Below are 16,547 nucleotides of genomic sequence, written 5' to 3'. Positions count from 1 at the left end.
GTGAAAAGCTGTAGGCGAGGCTTGTTTAGTTTATAGGGAATTAGAGTATTAAAACAAAAAAAGTATTTTGCTTGAGGAATGCCCTATACACTATGTGAAAGGAACACAATTACGCAATGAGTAAAAGTTTTTATCTCAGATCCACTATTGTTCCATAGAAGTCTGTGTGCGGATCTCTCGTACGATGTTCTGGATTATGCTGCAACGGGGTCCTTGCACCGGCAACCTCTCCACTGCAGGTGTGCGATTCTTTTGAGAGGGGCGTGTGTCTGGTGACGTTGTAAAGTTTTCATGAAAAAATACCTTTTATTTCCAAATGAAATATTGTCACCATACATTGTTCTAGCAATATAATTTAAATGTTGTCATAATCAAGAAAAATGGGCAGATAAAATGTGTGGGTTTTATCTACAGTAGAACTTTTTATTTTCAAACTATAATTGCTGAAATCGGAGAAATTATGATTTTTTTCTTCTTCTTCCCTGTAAAAGGGGGAAGAGATGCCCAAATGTTGATGATAAAACTGTGTTAAAAACAGCTAAAACAGAATAAAGTTGTGGTGGATTACCTGAATGAGGACAAAATCGTATATGTAATAACCAGATTTTATTAGGTACAAGACATGTTTTATGGGTTCCTGCCTGTAACACACCCCCTAGTGGCCAGACCGCACAATGCCTTCCAATTAGGTTTCAGCACACAGACCATGCAATCTGTAATCGCAATCGGTGTGCAGAAACCGCTGGAATTTTGGCAGCAGACAGACTAGAAGGGAGCTTGTGAGTTACAGTGATACAATTTACACACTATTTCAGGGTATAACTGCCACCATCCTACAGAAGGGTAGGAGACCTCACTACACTGACACTAATACCTGCAAATAAAACAGTTTAACACTCTATTTTATCTAGCTATCAACAGTAGTAGCGACTCTTCAGAAGCTAGGGTTCAGTTTGTGCGGATGAATAGCAGGGGTAGATGAACAAATAACTGACTTTTAGTCATTTATTATTAATTCAATATAAATAATATATACAGGAAATCATTAAAATCAACAATTATGGAGACAATCGTAGCACAGTATAAAAATAAAAGGGGAAGAAAATACAAATACTTAAGTTCATGTGGAAATATGTCCTTCCTGGGAAAACACGTGAAGTTCCTTTGTTTCAGTTCAGGAGCAAAGTTAAGACAAGATGGCCGCTAACCACATGGTCCTCTGGCTAGCAGCAGCATGCTCTTGTGAAGATGGGATTTGGAGGACTAAAGGAAGAGCCCCTGGCAAGTTCTTTTGAATGACCCACGTTTTTGGGTGGGGTCTCAGGCTCAGCCCAGGGGCTGGACAGGGTGCGGTTAACCTCCTGCGTGGGTTTCTGGTGCTCACCAAATATGACATTTCCCAGTTCTCAGCCTACGCTTCCCGCACACACACAACAGTCACCGATTCATATTCCTCAGAATATGACAGTTCATATGACATCAAACTTGATTGCTGTCGCATGTCCGGTTACGAAGTAGCAGAATACCTCGGGTTCTGGGTATGTCGGTGGCCTCAATTTAATATTACATTTTCACCAAATCCGGACCAGCAGAATGAGATAACTTTCATACCTCTCATATGAACGGTATTTCTTAAACAGGCTACAAATCACATACAGCATTCATTTTCTCTCTGCTTCCAACGGAATCGAGCAGTCTTGTCTTCTGCGGAGGTTATCCTGTCTCTTCAAAAAGGCAGCAACACTTTGCCATTTGGGGCTTACTGCCAGAAAGCTTTCACACCTTGGTGTCACTGGCCCAGGAAGGAACTCTTTTGATGAAGATAATTACACAACCAGGTCTTCTCAGAGAGCCACTTATCTCATGAAAAGAAAGTTCTGCTAACAACTGAAATGCTAGATTTCCAAAAGAAGACCCCAGGCTCGACAGTCTGCTACCCCCCTAGACATAAAACCTTGATCTGGCAACGCAACAACAATCGGTGCAGGAAACCGATTGCGTTTTCTGGTCTCACGGCTCTTCCGTGACACTGCCCACTTACTCAGGCCAACTACAGTGCCAGAAATAAATCAAGCCTGCATGAGGAACACCTCCCGATCTTTGGCTCGGGATCACTTTATGAAATAACCTATCTCAGGGAAGCGGTTAACAGAGGCGTAGCTATGGGTGGGCACATGTCCCTGGGTGCAGCACTGTGAGGGCGCTCAGCACGGCTGTTGCACCCCCACGTGTAGGTGGCTTGCTTGCTAACCGAAGTGTCCCTGCTTCTCTCCCTCTTTCTCCAGAGAAGTGTAGAAGTGTTAACAGCAGCTGAAAAAGGCTATCTAAAGGGGCCACATCTGGTTGTCTAGAAGGGGGGGGCACATCTGGCTATCTAAAGGAGCACACATTTGGCTATTTAAAGTGGGGCATATCTGGCTATCTGAATGGGGTAAGGGGGCATATATGGCTATCTAAATAGCATTTGACTCTGCCCATGACCACATTCTGATGTGTTGCCACACCCATTTTGTCCAGAGGGGGCGCAATAACTGTCTATATCCCTGGATGCTGAAAACCCTGTCTACGCCTCTGGTGGTTAATACCGTTTTAAAGTCTTTTTTTCTTTCCAGATTGCTTTAATTCAGACAATTAGATCATAAACTCCTCCTATATAAAACATTTATTGAATCATTTCTACTGCTGTGGTCCTGTCTATACCCCTCATCAGTGGCGTAGCTAAGGAGCTGTGGGCCCCGATGCAAGATTTACATTGGGGCCCCCCAAGCACTCCATACATAACAATCGATACGGCGCACCAAAACCTGCCAATGGCAACTACAGTGTCAGAGGTGCAAGAAGGGGATGGGGAAGTGTTTGTTAGTAATCACTACTATTCAAAGTATCTATAGAAGTGATTATTACCAGCACAGGACCAATAAAGAGCTAATACTATAGTTGAGGGAGTGCCCTTCGGGCCCCTCTGGCCCAAGGGCCCTGATGCGGTGGCTACCTCTGCAACCCCTATTGCTACGCCCATAGCCGGCCTTTGACCTGAGCGACTGGAGCGGCCGCTCAGGGCGCCGGCTTCCAAGGGGGCGCCTGTAGCTGGCTACCTATACTGAGGGCACCAACACCTGACTTCCTATACTGGAAGGACCTAACTGTCCCACTGATTGTATTAATTAATGATCCTGTAAGGTTCTAGCCTTCATTTTTAAGTGTATTCAGGATAATGCACGCTTTCCATCCATTTTGTGGTTATTATTAGTATTTTCTGTTATACATATATGATGTGTCACAGAGATATGAGCATTTGGCGTGATGTGTCACGACTTCAAAAAAGCTTGGGAACCCCTGTCCTAGGAGGGAACTCAGGTGAAAAGGTGAATTACATATGGGCCTGTGTGTGTGTGCGCGCGTGTGCACACGTGAAGAGGATGAAGGGGGGCACCAAAATCAGGTTTCGCTCAGGGCGCTGTGAAACCTAAGGCCGGCCCTGCGCCCCTGGGCCTCATTACAACTAAACACCATCCCCACTACACTTCCCACGTAATTTTATACAACAGTTAGCATTTCCCATGTTGAACACTAGGTGGCAGCATAACACTGAAAAAGAAGCTGTGCTGTGCGTTCCAGCGGCTGCTTCCTCCATTTATGCGCTCCAAACAACTCGAACAACACTTCCTGTACCCATGATTTGCATGAAAAGAGCCTATATAACTCACACAGTACAACAAGCACAGTGCAGAGGGGCACACACTATTCACAGCAACTCAAAAAGGTAAGGACAACCACTTATACTGAACTCTCTGATGGACACATTACTTCACATTGTGGTTAGAGGGGTTTCTGTTATATTATCATTACAGTAAAGTCCTCCAGTATCCGGCACCGGCGGGAGTACCTGATGCCTGCTAGCCGCATATCAGCCACCTCTACCAGCCGATTACACTAAAGTGGACCTGAACTCTTGCACAGAACAGGAGGAAAACCGTGAAATGCACCCTGTATGTATTGAGAGAGTTTCACCTGTTTAACCCCCCCCCCCCTCTCATCTGTGACTAATCACAAGTGTAATTAGATTACTCAGCTGTGTCAGCTAGCTGCCTCGGCAGAGCAGCTAATTTGTAAACACAGGATGTTAACCCTATGTCTGCTTCAGTGAAAGCAGGAAGTAGATTTATTGCGGGATTTGTATCAGCTGTACCAAACAAATGTTTTTCTCTAAATGTTATTATGCTGCTGGGTATCTTTTAGAGCAGAAAGGAAGTTCTGAGTTCAGGTCCGCTTTAGAGGAACTGTCGTGAAAATCTTACAATTTAAAACGCATACAAATAAGAAGTACATTTCTTCCAGAGTAAAATGAGCCATAAATTACTTTTCTCCTATGTTGCTGTCACTTACAGTAGGTAGTAGGAATCTGACATTACCAACAGGTTTTGGGCTAGTCCATCTCTTCATGGGGGATTCTGAGCATGGCCTTTATTCTTTATAAAGACATTTCCTGAAAAGGATTTATACAAAGATGCTGTCCGGCCTCCCTGCTCGCTGCACACTTTTTGGGCAGTTGGAGTGAGCAACTGCCATTCACTAAGTGCTTTTAAAAATAAAGAAAACCCTGAGACCCCCTCCATGAGAAGATGGGCTAGTCCGAAATCTGTCGGTAATGTCAGATTTCTACTACTAACTGTAAGTGACAGCAACATAGTAGAAAAGTAATTTATGGCCCATTTAACTCCGGTATATGTTTTTGCATTGTATTTGTATATGTTTACATGAATTTTACATTTTAAGATTTTCGCGACAGAGGTCCTTTAACCATCTGGTAGGTGACCCGGTCTCCTCTTTTTGTCCTGCAGACTTTTCTTCCATTCTCTTTATGTTGGAAGGGAACTTTGCCTAGCTGTCATTATAAAGTGCAGGGTCCTGTGCAGTCCTGTTTACAGCTTCATTTTATTGATCACTAGCGCTGGATTTATTCCATACAGGTAGTCCTCGCTTAACGAACAAGATGGGGACTGTAGGTTCGTTCTTAACCTGAATCCGTTCTTAAGTCGGGACACTGTGCCATTTCTGTCCTTTGTTGATACAAGATTGATACAAGATGGCGCCGGACTCGGACGCCGCGGCCACAGGGCTCCGGTCTTTTTCCCTTTTTTATATGTAATCTTGTCCCTGCTCACCTCTGAGCTCCTCTACACGCTGAGGGAGAACATGCTGGCTCGGCACCAGCCATCGGGTCGTGGTCCGCGAGAACATCAGCCGTTCGCGACCCACGTGCAGGACCCAGCGAGCACCGCGGCAGACATCAGGAAGCAGGACGGAGCCTGCTGATCCAACATCGCTGCGGCCAGACCACCGGCTTTGCCACCTGCATCAGTCACCCGCATGCCACACAGCCCCGCTGCTCGCCATCCGAAACGGCTCCCTGAAGAGAGGCCCTGCCCACCACACATCCCAGCCACAAGGCCGCCGCAGGTCTCCATTGGCCGCACTGACGCCCCCATCAGCTGTTTTGAGCGGCATGTCCTGAGGTCAGCGGATGGGCAGTCGGCACGCTCCCCTAGTCAGGGGAGTCCGGACGCGGACCCACCGCTGCGGCTGCCCACGGGATCATCTCGGGAGGCCAGGTGACTTCAGAGTCTGTACAGTCTCTGTACTGTCTCGGTCACCGTCGAGTGAGCTCCACCGCCGGGTACCCTCCACCACCGGGTCCCTCCTCACAGTTGCCACCTGCCAGCGGCTGCGTTCTGAGGCTCCAGTACCGGCTCCAGCTCCTTCGCCTCACCAATCAGCCAGAAGTCCTGGCCTGTCCACGTGGACCGCAGCTGTTTCGCCGCCATGTGTCTGTACACTACTGCTGCCCTGGAATGGCAACTCTACTGGCTACAGGTAGGCTATCACGCAGCCACAGGGACGATGCTGCTCCCCATTGTATGTGCCCTGCCACCACCAAAGGAAACCCCCCTGGCCTGTCCATCACTGCTGCCAGCCGGGGTGCCCCAGGCCCCACATCCACCGCCCAAATGTGCCACCGGGTGCACCCTGACCCCACGGGACACCCCTGGCCTGTCCACCACTGCTGCCCAGCCGGGGTGGCCCCAGGCCCCACATCCACCGCCCAAAGGTGCCCCCGGGTGCACCCTGGCCCCACAGGGCCCTCACTGTGTCTGCACCCTCACCAACCGGCCGTGCGGCTTGAAATCAGGAGCACTACTCCTCGGGGCAACCTGATCCGAGTGAACTCTGCTGTCCGCCTCCACCATGATGCCCCTCAGCTTTCTCAGTTTCTTTCTCTCTACTTCGTGGACAATCGGTAGCACCTGTCTTGTTGGGAGCGTGTCGCTGTGTAGCGTCTAGTGCCAAAAATGGCAGCGCTCATATCAGCTCTCAGGCTGCTCCTCCAGTCCCACTCTTTTCTGTTCCTGCTATTAGTGTTTGCTGTGCTATGTTTCTGTATTACGTTAACCGTACGTGTATGCTGTAATGCTCTGTTTTGCTTTTTATTTTTGCTTTTATTGTTTATATGTATGTACCATGCTTAACTGCATGCGATGCTGCACTCTGCTTAACTGTATGCACAAGCTGTAATGTTGTCCTATGTATGCTTGCCCTACGTCTATGTATGTGCCATGCTAAACTGTATGTTATTTTCTTGTGTTCTTCACCAACGACCCTGTATGCGCCAAAACCAATTCCGGGTACAACCCACCGTTGTACTTGGCGAAATAAATTCTGATTCTGATTCTCCAGTGTCCCCCTCTGTCTCATCTCTGGCCCCCGTGTCTCCCTTGTGTGTCTCCCATGTGTCTCCTTTGTCCTCTGTCTCCTCCTTTGTCACCACTGTCTCCTTTGCCCCCATTCTTTCAGCAGAGTAGGCGCAGCGCAAGCCAGATAGGGGACATCTCACCTGTTCCTTGCTGGTGTAAGGTCCCATCGTGCTGCTCGGAAGCTGCGCGGCCCGTCCTCTCTCTCCGTTCACTGTACCGCCCCCCCCGGCTTCACATGTGTCACATTAGGAGGCACCGCCACTAGGGGGCTTCTCCTGATTGCGTCATTATGCGACGCATGAGAAGCCGCCGGGGGGACAGTTAACGGAGAGGACGGGCCGCGCAGCTTCCGGGCAGCACGATGGGAATTTACACCAGCAAGGAACAGGTGAGATGTCCCCTATCTGGCTTGCGCTGCGCCTACTCTGCTTAAGGAACGGCAGCAGAAGAGGTAGCCCCCGGCTGCGTGATGTCATCGGCGGGTCGTTTGTAAATTGGGGACTACCTGTATTGTTACATTGAGTTTGCTTTTGTGGGCTTCAGGACTGGCCGTCTATAAATCCCAGGCTTCTGCCATTTTGTTGCGCTACCCTTTCATATTATCACTTATTAAATAGGAGTGTTCTGTGATCTCTTTGGTCCTCATTATACATAACCTATTTCTGAGGAGTTATCAGCCACAGGTGATGAGGGGCAGGGGTCCTGTCACACTGTGTGTTGCGTGCGATGAAACACCATGGAGCAAAAAAAAAGTCGCACCGCAGTAGGGCTGTGTTGTGCCCATATAGTGAGGTATGCAGTAAAATGAAAGTATGCCTCACTCCCACTGTAAACGGCATGTTGCCCTGGTAACGCACAGCGTACTGTGTGTTACTGCATTGGAAGCTGCCGCACTGCACTAGATGTGAAAGCCCCATTGGAATGTCATTGCATCTCATTGTCTGTTGCCACCTTAAAGTGAACCTTAAGTGTCCCAAAAAAAATGAGTTTTACTCACCTGGGGCTTACCTCAGCCCCCTGCAGCTGATCGGTGCCCACGACGAGTCGCTCTGATGCTCCGGGTCCCGCTGGCGGCCACTTCCGGTTTCGCCGTCAGGACCCGTCAGGCTGGGGAACGCGGCTGATACTACGCGTTCCCAGCCAAAATAGCACCCCTATGCGGCCATATGTCCGCATAGGCACCCGTATGCGGACATATGGCCGCATAGGGGTGCTATTTTGGCTGGGAACGCGTAGTATCAGCCGCGTTCCCCAGCCTGACGGGTCCTGACGGCGAAACCGGAAGTGGCCGCCAGCGGGACCCGGAGCATCAGAGCGACTCGTCATGGGCACCGATCAGCTGCAGGGGGCTGAGGTAAGCCCCAGGTGAGTAAAACTCATTTTTTTTGGGACACTTAAGGTTCACTTTAAAGAGAATTGTTTAGACAGGAGATAACATTAGAGGTGAATAAAGATGAACGAGCACAGTATTGTGCGAAGTGAATCTACCCGCCTGTGTCTGAGTAGGAGGCCATGGCAGCAGGGCTGAGGAGTCGGAGCAATTTTGGGTACTTGGAATCGGAGTCAGTGATTTAAATATACCGAGGAGTCGGAGATTTAATTTACCCACCGCAGCGCTCCATGCTGAATTCCATCCCCCCGATACCTCCAGTCGTACGTAAAACTATCCCTAACCGCGGACAGCGGTGATTGAAATCTACGCCCTGTTTGGAGGCCGTTATTCCTGCTAGGGGGTAGATTTCACTCACTGCTGCGCCCACTAGCAGCTCCCGACAATTGCGTCACTCTCTCCCTGTTGCAGTTCACTCCCCCTGCTGTCGATATGACAGCAGAGCTCTGTGAGCCGTTCAGGAGACGATTTAATTGGCTCCTGACCCTGTCATCAGTGTGAGTTAATGTGATTAGCTCACATTGATCATAGGGTCAGTAGTCAATGAAATCTGCTCCTGACCGGCGCACAGAGCTCTGCTGTCAGAGAGGTGGCAGAGTGGGTTGGGCTGAGGCGACAGGTGTGCAGAGTGAACGGCTGTAGCGGCGATTCATCGTTATGCGCCATTTTCATGTACCAGCGGTCTCTGGTTTGGTCAGGGCCAGAAACCGATGGTACTGAAGGGGTTAAGGTGCCTTACCTAAAATACCTGATGGGTGTGTCAGACTTTGCTGATTACTCCAGCTGTGCAGGACGATTTGCAGTGCTTTCTGTGTGCAGCTAATTACTCATGAAGGATTATGGGCCTTACTGGAGTGTGAGGCCTCTTTTCCATGGACTGTTGATAGGCAGTGAAATGCCTCTCAAACTTTCACAACTGCTCACTGCTGCTGCCTGGTAACTGTTCACAGCTGCTTGGTAACTGCTCACTGCTGCCTGGTAACTGCTTTCTGAGCACACAGCTCAACAGTCTGTGGAAATGAGCCCTTAGGAGGAGTTCAACAAAGAAGTGCTGATTTAATGGGTGGAATTAAAGGACACCTAAAGTGAGAAGGGTATGGAGATTGCCATATATATTTATTTCTTATTATTCAATACTAGTTGCCTGGCAGCCCTGCTGATCTCTGTGGCTGCAGTAGTGTCTGAATCACACACGTGAAACAAGCGTGCAGCTAATCCTGTCAGATTTAACCACTCTGTCCTTCAATACAGTATATCTACGTCAGCTATGGCTCTCTCCAAGCCACAGCGACGTAGATATACTGATCTGCTTGCAGCCCTGTTGTGCAGGAACAGGTGTGCTTCAGAGCGCACCTCCCGGCACTAACAGCTGCAATACTAATTGGTGAAAGGGAAAATGTTCCTTTGTAGCCAATTAGTAACCCCCCCCCCTTCCTCCGCAGATGAACGATCACCGCTGTAGCAAACAGCGTGATCATTCATCTCTCCCCTCCGTGGTCAGATCTGCTTAAAAAAAAGGATTAGAAAGCAGCCTGACTCACCTTTTTCCTGTTCCAGCGACCAGCCTGCAGCTCAAGCCTCCGATCGCCGCTCTGCACGCAGCCCTGTGATGCTGAATAGCCGAGTCCCGGCTTGATGACGTCATCAAGACCCGGTAACCAGCATCACAGGGCTGCGTGCAGAGCGGCGATCGGAGGTTTGGGCTGCAGGCTGGTCGCTGGAACAGGAAAAGGTGAGTCAGGCTACTTTCTAATCCTTTTTTTTTTTTTTAACAGATCTGGTCACCGAGGGGGCTGCCTGGGTGGGGGGTGGGACATCTGGCTGGCCCTTATGGGGGTTGTTGAGCCCTGGTGGGGGGTAAAATGTGCAGCTGGGGGGGGGGGTAGGATAAAGTAAGAGAGGATACATTTTAATTTTATGTGTATAATTTTATACTGGGGGCAGATCTGGCTATAATGGTGGGGGGCCCTAATCCAGGGTGCACCCGCTAATCCTGAGGGCGCATCTGGCTATAATGGGGGACCACTATTCCTGGGGACACATTTAGTTATGAGGGGCAGTAATCCTGGGGATAGATCTGTCTATCTATACTGGGAGGTGCCAAACAGAGGACACACCGGGCTATACTGGGGGTGACTGATATTGGGGACACATCTGGCTATAAGGGGGGGGGGTGTGTCTGATACTCGGGACACATTTTGCTATCTATACTGGGGGACAGAATACTGGTGACATGTTTTTATCTTCTGTGGCACTTTTTATTTTTAAACTGGAATTGATAAAAACTGAGCAAAAAATGCATTTTTGTTCATTTCCCCCCCCCCCCCCCCCCCTCTTTATCCCATTAACCACTTGAGGACCGTGGGCTTTACCCCTCTTAAGGACCAGGCACTTTTTTCCCATTCAGACCACTGCAGCTTTCACGGTTTATTGCTCGCTCATACAACCTACCACCTAAATGAATTTTGCCTCCTTTTCTTGTCACTAATAAAGCTTTCTTTTGGTGCTATTTGATTGCTCCTGCGATTTTTACTTTTTATTATATTCATCAAAAAAGACATGAATTTTGTCAAAAAAATGATTTTTTTAACTTTCTGTGCTGACATTTTTCAAATAAAGTAAAATTTGTGTATACATGCAGCGCGAAAAATGTGGACAAACATGTTTTTGATTAAAAAAAACCCCATTCAGCCTACATTTATTGGTTTGGGTAAAAGTTATAGCGTTTACAAACTATGGTGCAAAAAGTGAATTTTCCCATTTTCAAGCATCTCTGACTTTTCTTACCCCCTGTCATGTTTCATGAGGTGCTAGAATTCCAGGATAGTATAAATACCCCCCAAATGACCCCATTTTGAAAAGAAGACATCCCAAAGTATTTACTGAGAGGCATAGTGAGTTCATAGAAGATATACTTTTTTTGTCACAAGTAAGCGGAAAATGACACTTTGTGACAAAAAAAAAAAAAAAAAAAAGTTTCCATTTCTTCTAACTTGCGACAAAAAAAAAAAAATGAAATCTGCCACGGACTCACCATGCCCCTCTCTGAATACCTTGAAGTGTCTACTTTCCAAAATGGGGTCATTTGTGGGGTGTGTTTACTGTCCTGACATTTTGGGGGGTGCTAAATTGTAAGCACCCCTATAAAGCCTAAAGGTGCTCATTGGACTTTGGGCCCCTTAGCGCAGTTAGGCTGCAAAAAAGTGCCACACGTGGTATTGCCGTACTCAGGAGAAGTAGTATAATGTGTTTTGGGGTGTATTTTTACACATACCCATGCTGGGTGGGAGAAATATCTTTGTATATGACAATTGTTTGATTTTTTTTTTACACACAATTGTCCATTTACAGAGAGATTTCTCCCACTCAGCATGGGTATGTGTAAAAATACACCCCAAAACACATTATACTACTTTTCCTGAGTACGGCGGTACCACATGTGACACTTTTTTTGCAGCCTAGGTGCGCTAAGGGGCCCAACGTCCTATTCACAGGTCATTTTGAGGCATTTGTTTTCTAGACGGTTTAGGGCCCCTAAAATGCCAGGGCAGTATAGGAACCCCACAAGTGACCCCATTTTAGAAAGAAGACACCCCAAGGTATTCCGTTAGGTGTATGGCGAGTTCATAGAAGATTTTATTTTTTGTCACAAGTTAGTGAAAAATGACACTTTGTGAAAAAAAACCCAATAAAAATCAATTTCCGCTAACTTTTGACAAAAAATAAAATCTTCTATGAACTCGTCATACACCTAACAGAATACATTGGGGTGTCTTTTTTCTAAAATGGGGTCACTTTGTGGGGTTCCTATACTGCCCTGGCATTTTACGGGCCCAAAACCGTGAGTAGTCTGGAAACCAAATGTCTCTCAAAATGACTGTTCAGGGGTATAAGCATCTGCAAATTTTGATGACAGGTGGTCTATGAGGGGGCGAATTTTGTGGAACCGGTCATAAGCAGGGTGGCCTCTTAGATGACAGGTTGTATTAGGCCTGATCTGATGGATAGGAGTGCTAGGGGGTGACAGGAGGTGATTGATGGGTGTCTCAGGGGGGTGGTTAGATGGGAAAATAGATGCAATCAATGCACTGGGGAGGTGATCGGAAAGGGGTCTGAGGGGAATCTGAGGGTTTGGCCGAGTGATCAGGAGCCCACACGGGGCAAATTAGGGCCTGATCTGATGGGTAGGTGTGCTAGGCGGTGACAGGAGTTGATTGATGGGTGTCTCAAGGTGTGATTAGAGGGGGGAATAGATGCAAGCAATGCACTGGCGAGGTGATCAGGGCTGGGGTCTGAGGCGTTCTGAGGGTGTGGGCGGGTAATTGATTGCCCTAGGGGCAGATAGGGGTCTAATCTGATAGGTAGCAGTGACAGGGGGTGATTGATTGGTAATTAGTGGGTGTTTAGGGTAGATAATAGATGTAAACACTGCACTTGGGAGGTGATCTGACGTCGGATCTGCGGGCGATCTATTGGTGTGGGTGGGTGATCAGATTGCCCACAAGGGGCAGGTTAGGGGCTGATTGATGGGTGGCAGTGACAGGGGGTGATTGAAGGGTGGCAGTGACAGGGGGTGATTGATGGGTGATTGACAGGTGACTGACAGGTGATCAGTGGGTTATTACAGGGAAGAACAGATGTAAATATTGCACTGGCGAATTGATAAGGGGGGGGGGGGGGGGTCTGAGGACAATCTGAGTGTGTAGGCGGGTGATTGGGTGCCCGCAAGGGGCAGATTAGGGTCTGATCTGATGGGTAACAGTGACAGGTGGTGATAGGGAGTGATTGATGGGTAATTAGTGGGTGTTTAGGGTAGAGAACAGATGTAAACACTGCACTTGGGAGGTGATCTGACGTCGGATCTGCGGGCGATCTATTGGTGTGGGTGGGTGATCAGATTGCCCGCAAGGGGCAGGTTAGGGGCTGATTGATGGGTGGCAGTGACAGGGGGTGATTGATGGGTGATTGACGGGTGATTGACAGGTGATCAGGGGGATAGATGCTACAGTACACGGGGGGGGGGGGGGGGGTCTGGGGAGAATCTGAGGGGTGGGGGGTTGATCAGGAGGGGGCAGGGGGGTGCATAAAAAAAAATAGCGTTGACAGATAGTGACAGGGAGTGATTGATGGGTGATTAGGGGGGTGATTGGGTGCAAACAGGGGTCTGGGGGGTGGGCAGGGGGGATCTGAGGGGTGCTGTGGGCGATCAGGGGGCAGGGGGGGGAAATCAGTGTGCTTGGGTGCGACATAGGGTGGCTGCAGCCTGCCCTGGTGGTCCCTCGGACATTGGGACCACCAGGGCAGGAGGCAGCCTGTATAACACACTTTGTAAACATTACAAAGGGTATTATACACTTTGTATGCGGCGATCCGGGTGCTAGTAACCCGCCGGCGCTTCCAAACGGCCGGTGGGTTACAGCGCGAGGTGGGCGGAGCCAGTCCCCGGCTGATCGCGTCACGAATGACGCGATCGCACCGCCCATGCCCCTACAAGGACCGCCGCCATTTGTCAATACGGCGATCCTTGCGGGGTCCACTTCCCGGCCGCCAATTGTCTATACGGCGGTCGGGAAGTGGTTAAAATGCATAGAAAACTTTTTTGGTCTAGGGACAAAATACCCGCCAATGAAAGTCTAGTTTGTCCTGAAAAAAATAACGATACCTAGATCATTTAGGTGTCGTTAGTAGGGATAAAGTTATGGCTGATTTAAAAGGGACATAGCTAAAACGTCAAAACTGCTCTGGTCAATAAGGGGAAAACAAGGTCTGGATGCGAAGTGGTTAAAGGAATACTATCGAAGTATGCATTTATTTTGAAATGCTGTATGTTGTAGCACACAATAGGACAAGTACTAGGAGTAATTTGATTCCTCACACAGCTGTTCCTCTCAGCTGTAAAATCCTCCATCAGTTTTGGCGTCAGTGTTGGATACAAAATGTATTGAATACTGAGGGCTCCCAGAGGGCTAGACCATGTCTCTGCACAGGGGAGTTGCTATCAACTCCTCAGTTTATAGTTTATCACCTTGCTGAAAGAATCTTGTTGATATGGTGGTAAGGGGTTAAAGATTCTAGCAATGCGTGTTTATTATCTTTGCTTCTCTTGACTGATAAAGATACTAATAATGCTAATTGTAGACAGTGGTCTGCCCCTCTCAGCAGCTTGTAAAGTGGATGCAGCCTGGATTGAATCACCTCAAGCAAGCAGGCAGCCAGTCTGAGTGTAAACACAGACTCCTGGTATAGCTAGTTATATTCCAGCAATATTCCAGCTCATTTAGTTACCTGTTACCACCTCAGATCAGCCTGTTTCTCCTCATGTCTGCTGCATGCTGTGAGTGACACAGTGAAATATATTTGTGAGCTGTGTGACAGAGTAACCAAGCAGCTCAGGGTGACCCACACTACTAAGAGCTGTGTGAGAAATGAATTTTTAAGCAGGGATAGTGAGAGAGAGACCTGTTTGAATAAATAAAGTGCCCCTAGCACTAGTGGTAATGTGTACACTAATATAGAGTATTAAAAAAAAAAAAAAGTAGTTTCAATCGATAGTATTCCTTTAAGTCAGAAACACCTGATCTGCTGCATGCTTGTTCAGGGTCTATGGCTAAAACTATTCAATCTGCATTGTAGTACAATCTGTACGTTCCCTGGGAAACTGCAGCCCCAGGACTTAACTCCAATTGACGTTAGGCGGTCCTGTGGCTGCTGCCGCGGTCACGCCCGTTGGCGTGAGGCGGTCTTCAAGTAGTTAACCTAAACACCACCGCAGTGCCTGGTGCATGTTTCCTGTGTTAGTGATTTAGGTCAAGTCAATGAAGAGCGTAAGAAAATCACATGGCAACTGTGACACTGATTTTTTTTTTTTTTGATTTTTTTTTTTTGCTATCTAGCAATTTTTACTATGCTTTTTTTTTTTTTCACTTTGCCCCCTTTGTCGGGGACCCATTCGCACCCCTGGAAACATCCGGTAATCGCATCATAACCAATGCAGCGAGTTAAGATGCGATTGCAAATATTTTCCAAATTTAAAGTGACACTGAAGCGAAAAATAAGTTCTGAGATGATGAATTGTATGTGTTGTATTGTTAAGATATAGAGCATTAGTAGCAAAGAAAAGAGCATCATATCGTTTTCCAGTACAGGAAGAGTTATAAAAACTTAATCTGTGTAAAAGAGCTACTCTGAACTCTCTGACTCAACTTGGGTCAGACAGTCCTGTTTTCTGAAGCAGTTATACATCAAAAAGAAGTGAGAGAAGCTTCAGATAAAGTTTTACTGCAGGGGAGTTTAAAGGGTCATTAGCTCTGCTCTGTTTTGTAGATTAAGGTCTCTTTCCCACCAGGACGTTGTTTTAGGGGACGTTATATGTCGCATAACGTGCCCCTAACGCAACTCATGGTGGTGTTAAAGGCGGACGCTACCAAGAGCCGCGTTATGCAGCTCTTGGTGCACCTTTTTCATGCTATGGGATGCGGAGACCACGTGATCCGCATCACGTGGTGCTGCCTGCCAATCGCCGCACAGAGCGGCCGCTCCAGGAAGTAAACGCTGCACGTCACTGAGTGCAGCGAATATTAGCCATGTGGCTGGCCGCAGAGGAGGAGGGGAGACCTCCTCCTCCAACATTACTGAGCATGTGCAAACAGTCTAACGCGGCTTAGCCCAGTATAACGCACAGCATGCAGCAATTTAACTTGACGTGCTGCGTTACTATGTAACGCAACGTGGGCACTGTGAACAGCCCATTGATGTTTCATTGCTGTGCGGTGGGCTGTGTTACAGGCTGCTCTAACGTGCGCCTGTAATGTCCCACTGTGAAAGCAGCCTAAAATAAAGTGTGGTTTGTAAATTCCAAATGTGACAGAATGAAGCTATGTTAAAAAAAACCCCCAAAAACAACAACAACAAAAAAGAGCCAAATTAGAGCCATAGAGCCAAATTAATCCATGCCATGCACTGATGAGGATCAAACAATCCGAAACAGTCTGTATGCATGTTGGATTATTATGGCTCTGTACAAATTAACAAGCTGACATATCATTGCATTCCAGCGGTTCTGGAGGTGTGTTTAGCTTCTAAGGCCTCGTTCACATCTGCTGCGCTGAAAAACGTGTTAAAGCGCATGGTAAAAAACGCATGCGCTTGTGCGCGCTTTAGTCCGCGTTTCTGTGCGTTGCGCTGCGCTTCTTTAAAGCACGTTTTGCTTACTGTAGCAGCAGCAGTTGTCAATAAAACTTTGTTTTTGTATGTAAATGTATTTTTTTCTCCAATTAGGGGTAAAAAACGCATGCGCTTCTATGCGCTTGTACGTGCTTCTATGCGCTTGTACGAGCTTCTATGCGCTAAAAAAGCGGACCCATTCACTTGCATTGCTGTGCGCTTTACAGCTCAACGCACAGAAA

At 47.7% G+C, this 16,547-nt stretch overlaps 1 protein-coding gene across 3 annotated transcripts in view; it reads left to right on the top strand.

Moving 5' to 3' along the window:
- EXD3 (exonuclease 3'-5' domain containing 3) overlaps positions 1–16,547 on the top strand; it is a 470,687-nt gene that overhangs the window by 15,871 nt on the left and 438,269 nt on the right. Inside the window, exons 1-2 of one of the 3 annotated variants that reach the window (XM_068248969.1) lie at positions 3,676–3,763; positions 3,852–3,989. The exons of 1 other annotated variant lie outside the window; for it this stretch is intronic. The gene's annotated coding sequence lies outside the window, so the exon portion shown is untranslated. Of the gene's footprint in view, positions 1–3,675; positions 3,764–3,851; positions 3,990–16,547 lie in introns of those variants that run through there. One more of the 3 variants, XM_068248970.1, reaches the window with a different exon arrangement.

This window comes from Hyperolius riggenbachi, chromosome 8 (assembly GCF_040937935.1).
Source record: "Hyperolius riggenbachi isolate aHypRig1 chromosome 8, aHypRig1.pri, whole genome shotgun sequence".
In the NCBI taxonomy this organism is placed as follows: Eukaryota; Metazoa; Chordata; class Amphibia; order Anura; family Hyperoliidae; genus Hyperolius; species Hyperolius riggenbachi.
This window is presented reverse-complemented; position numbering and strand designations above follow the sequence as displayed.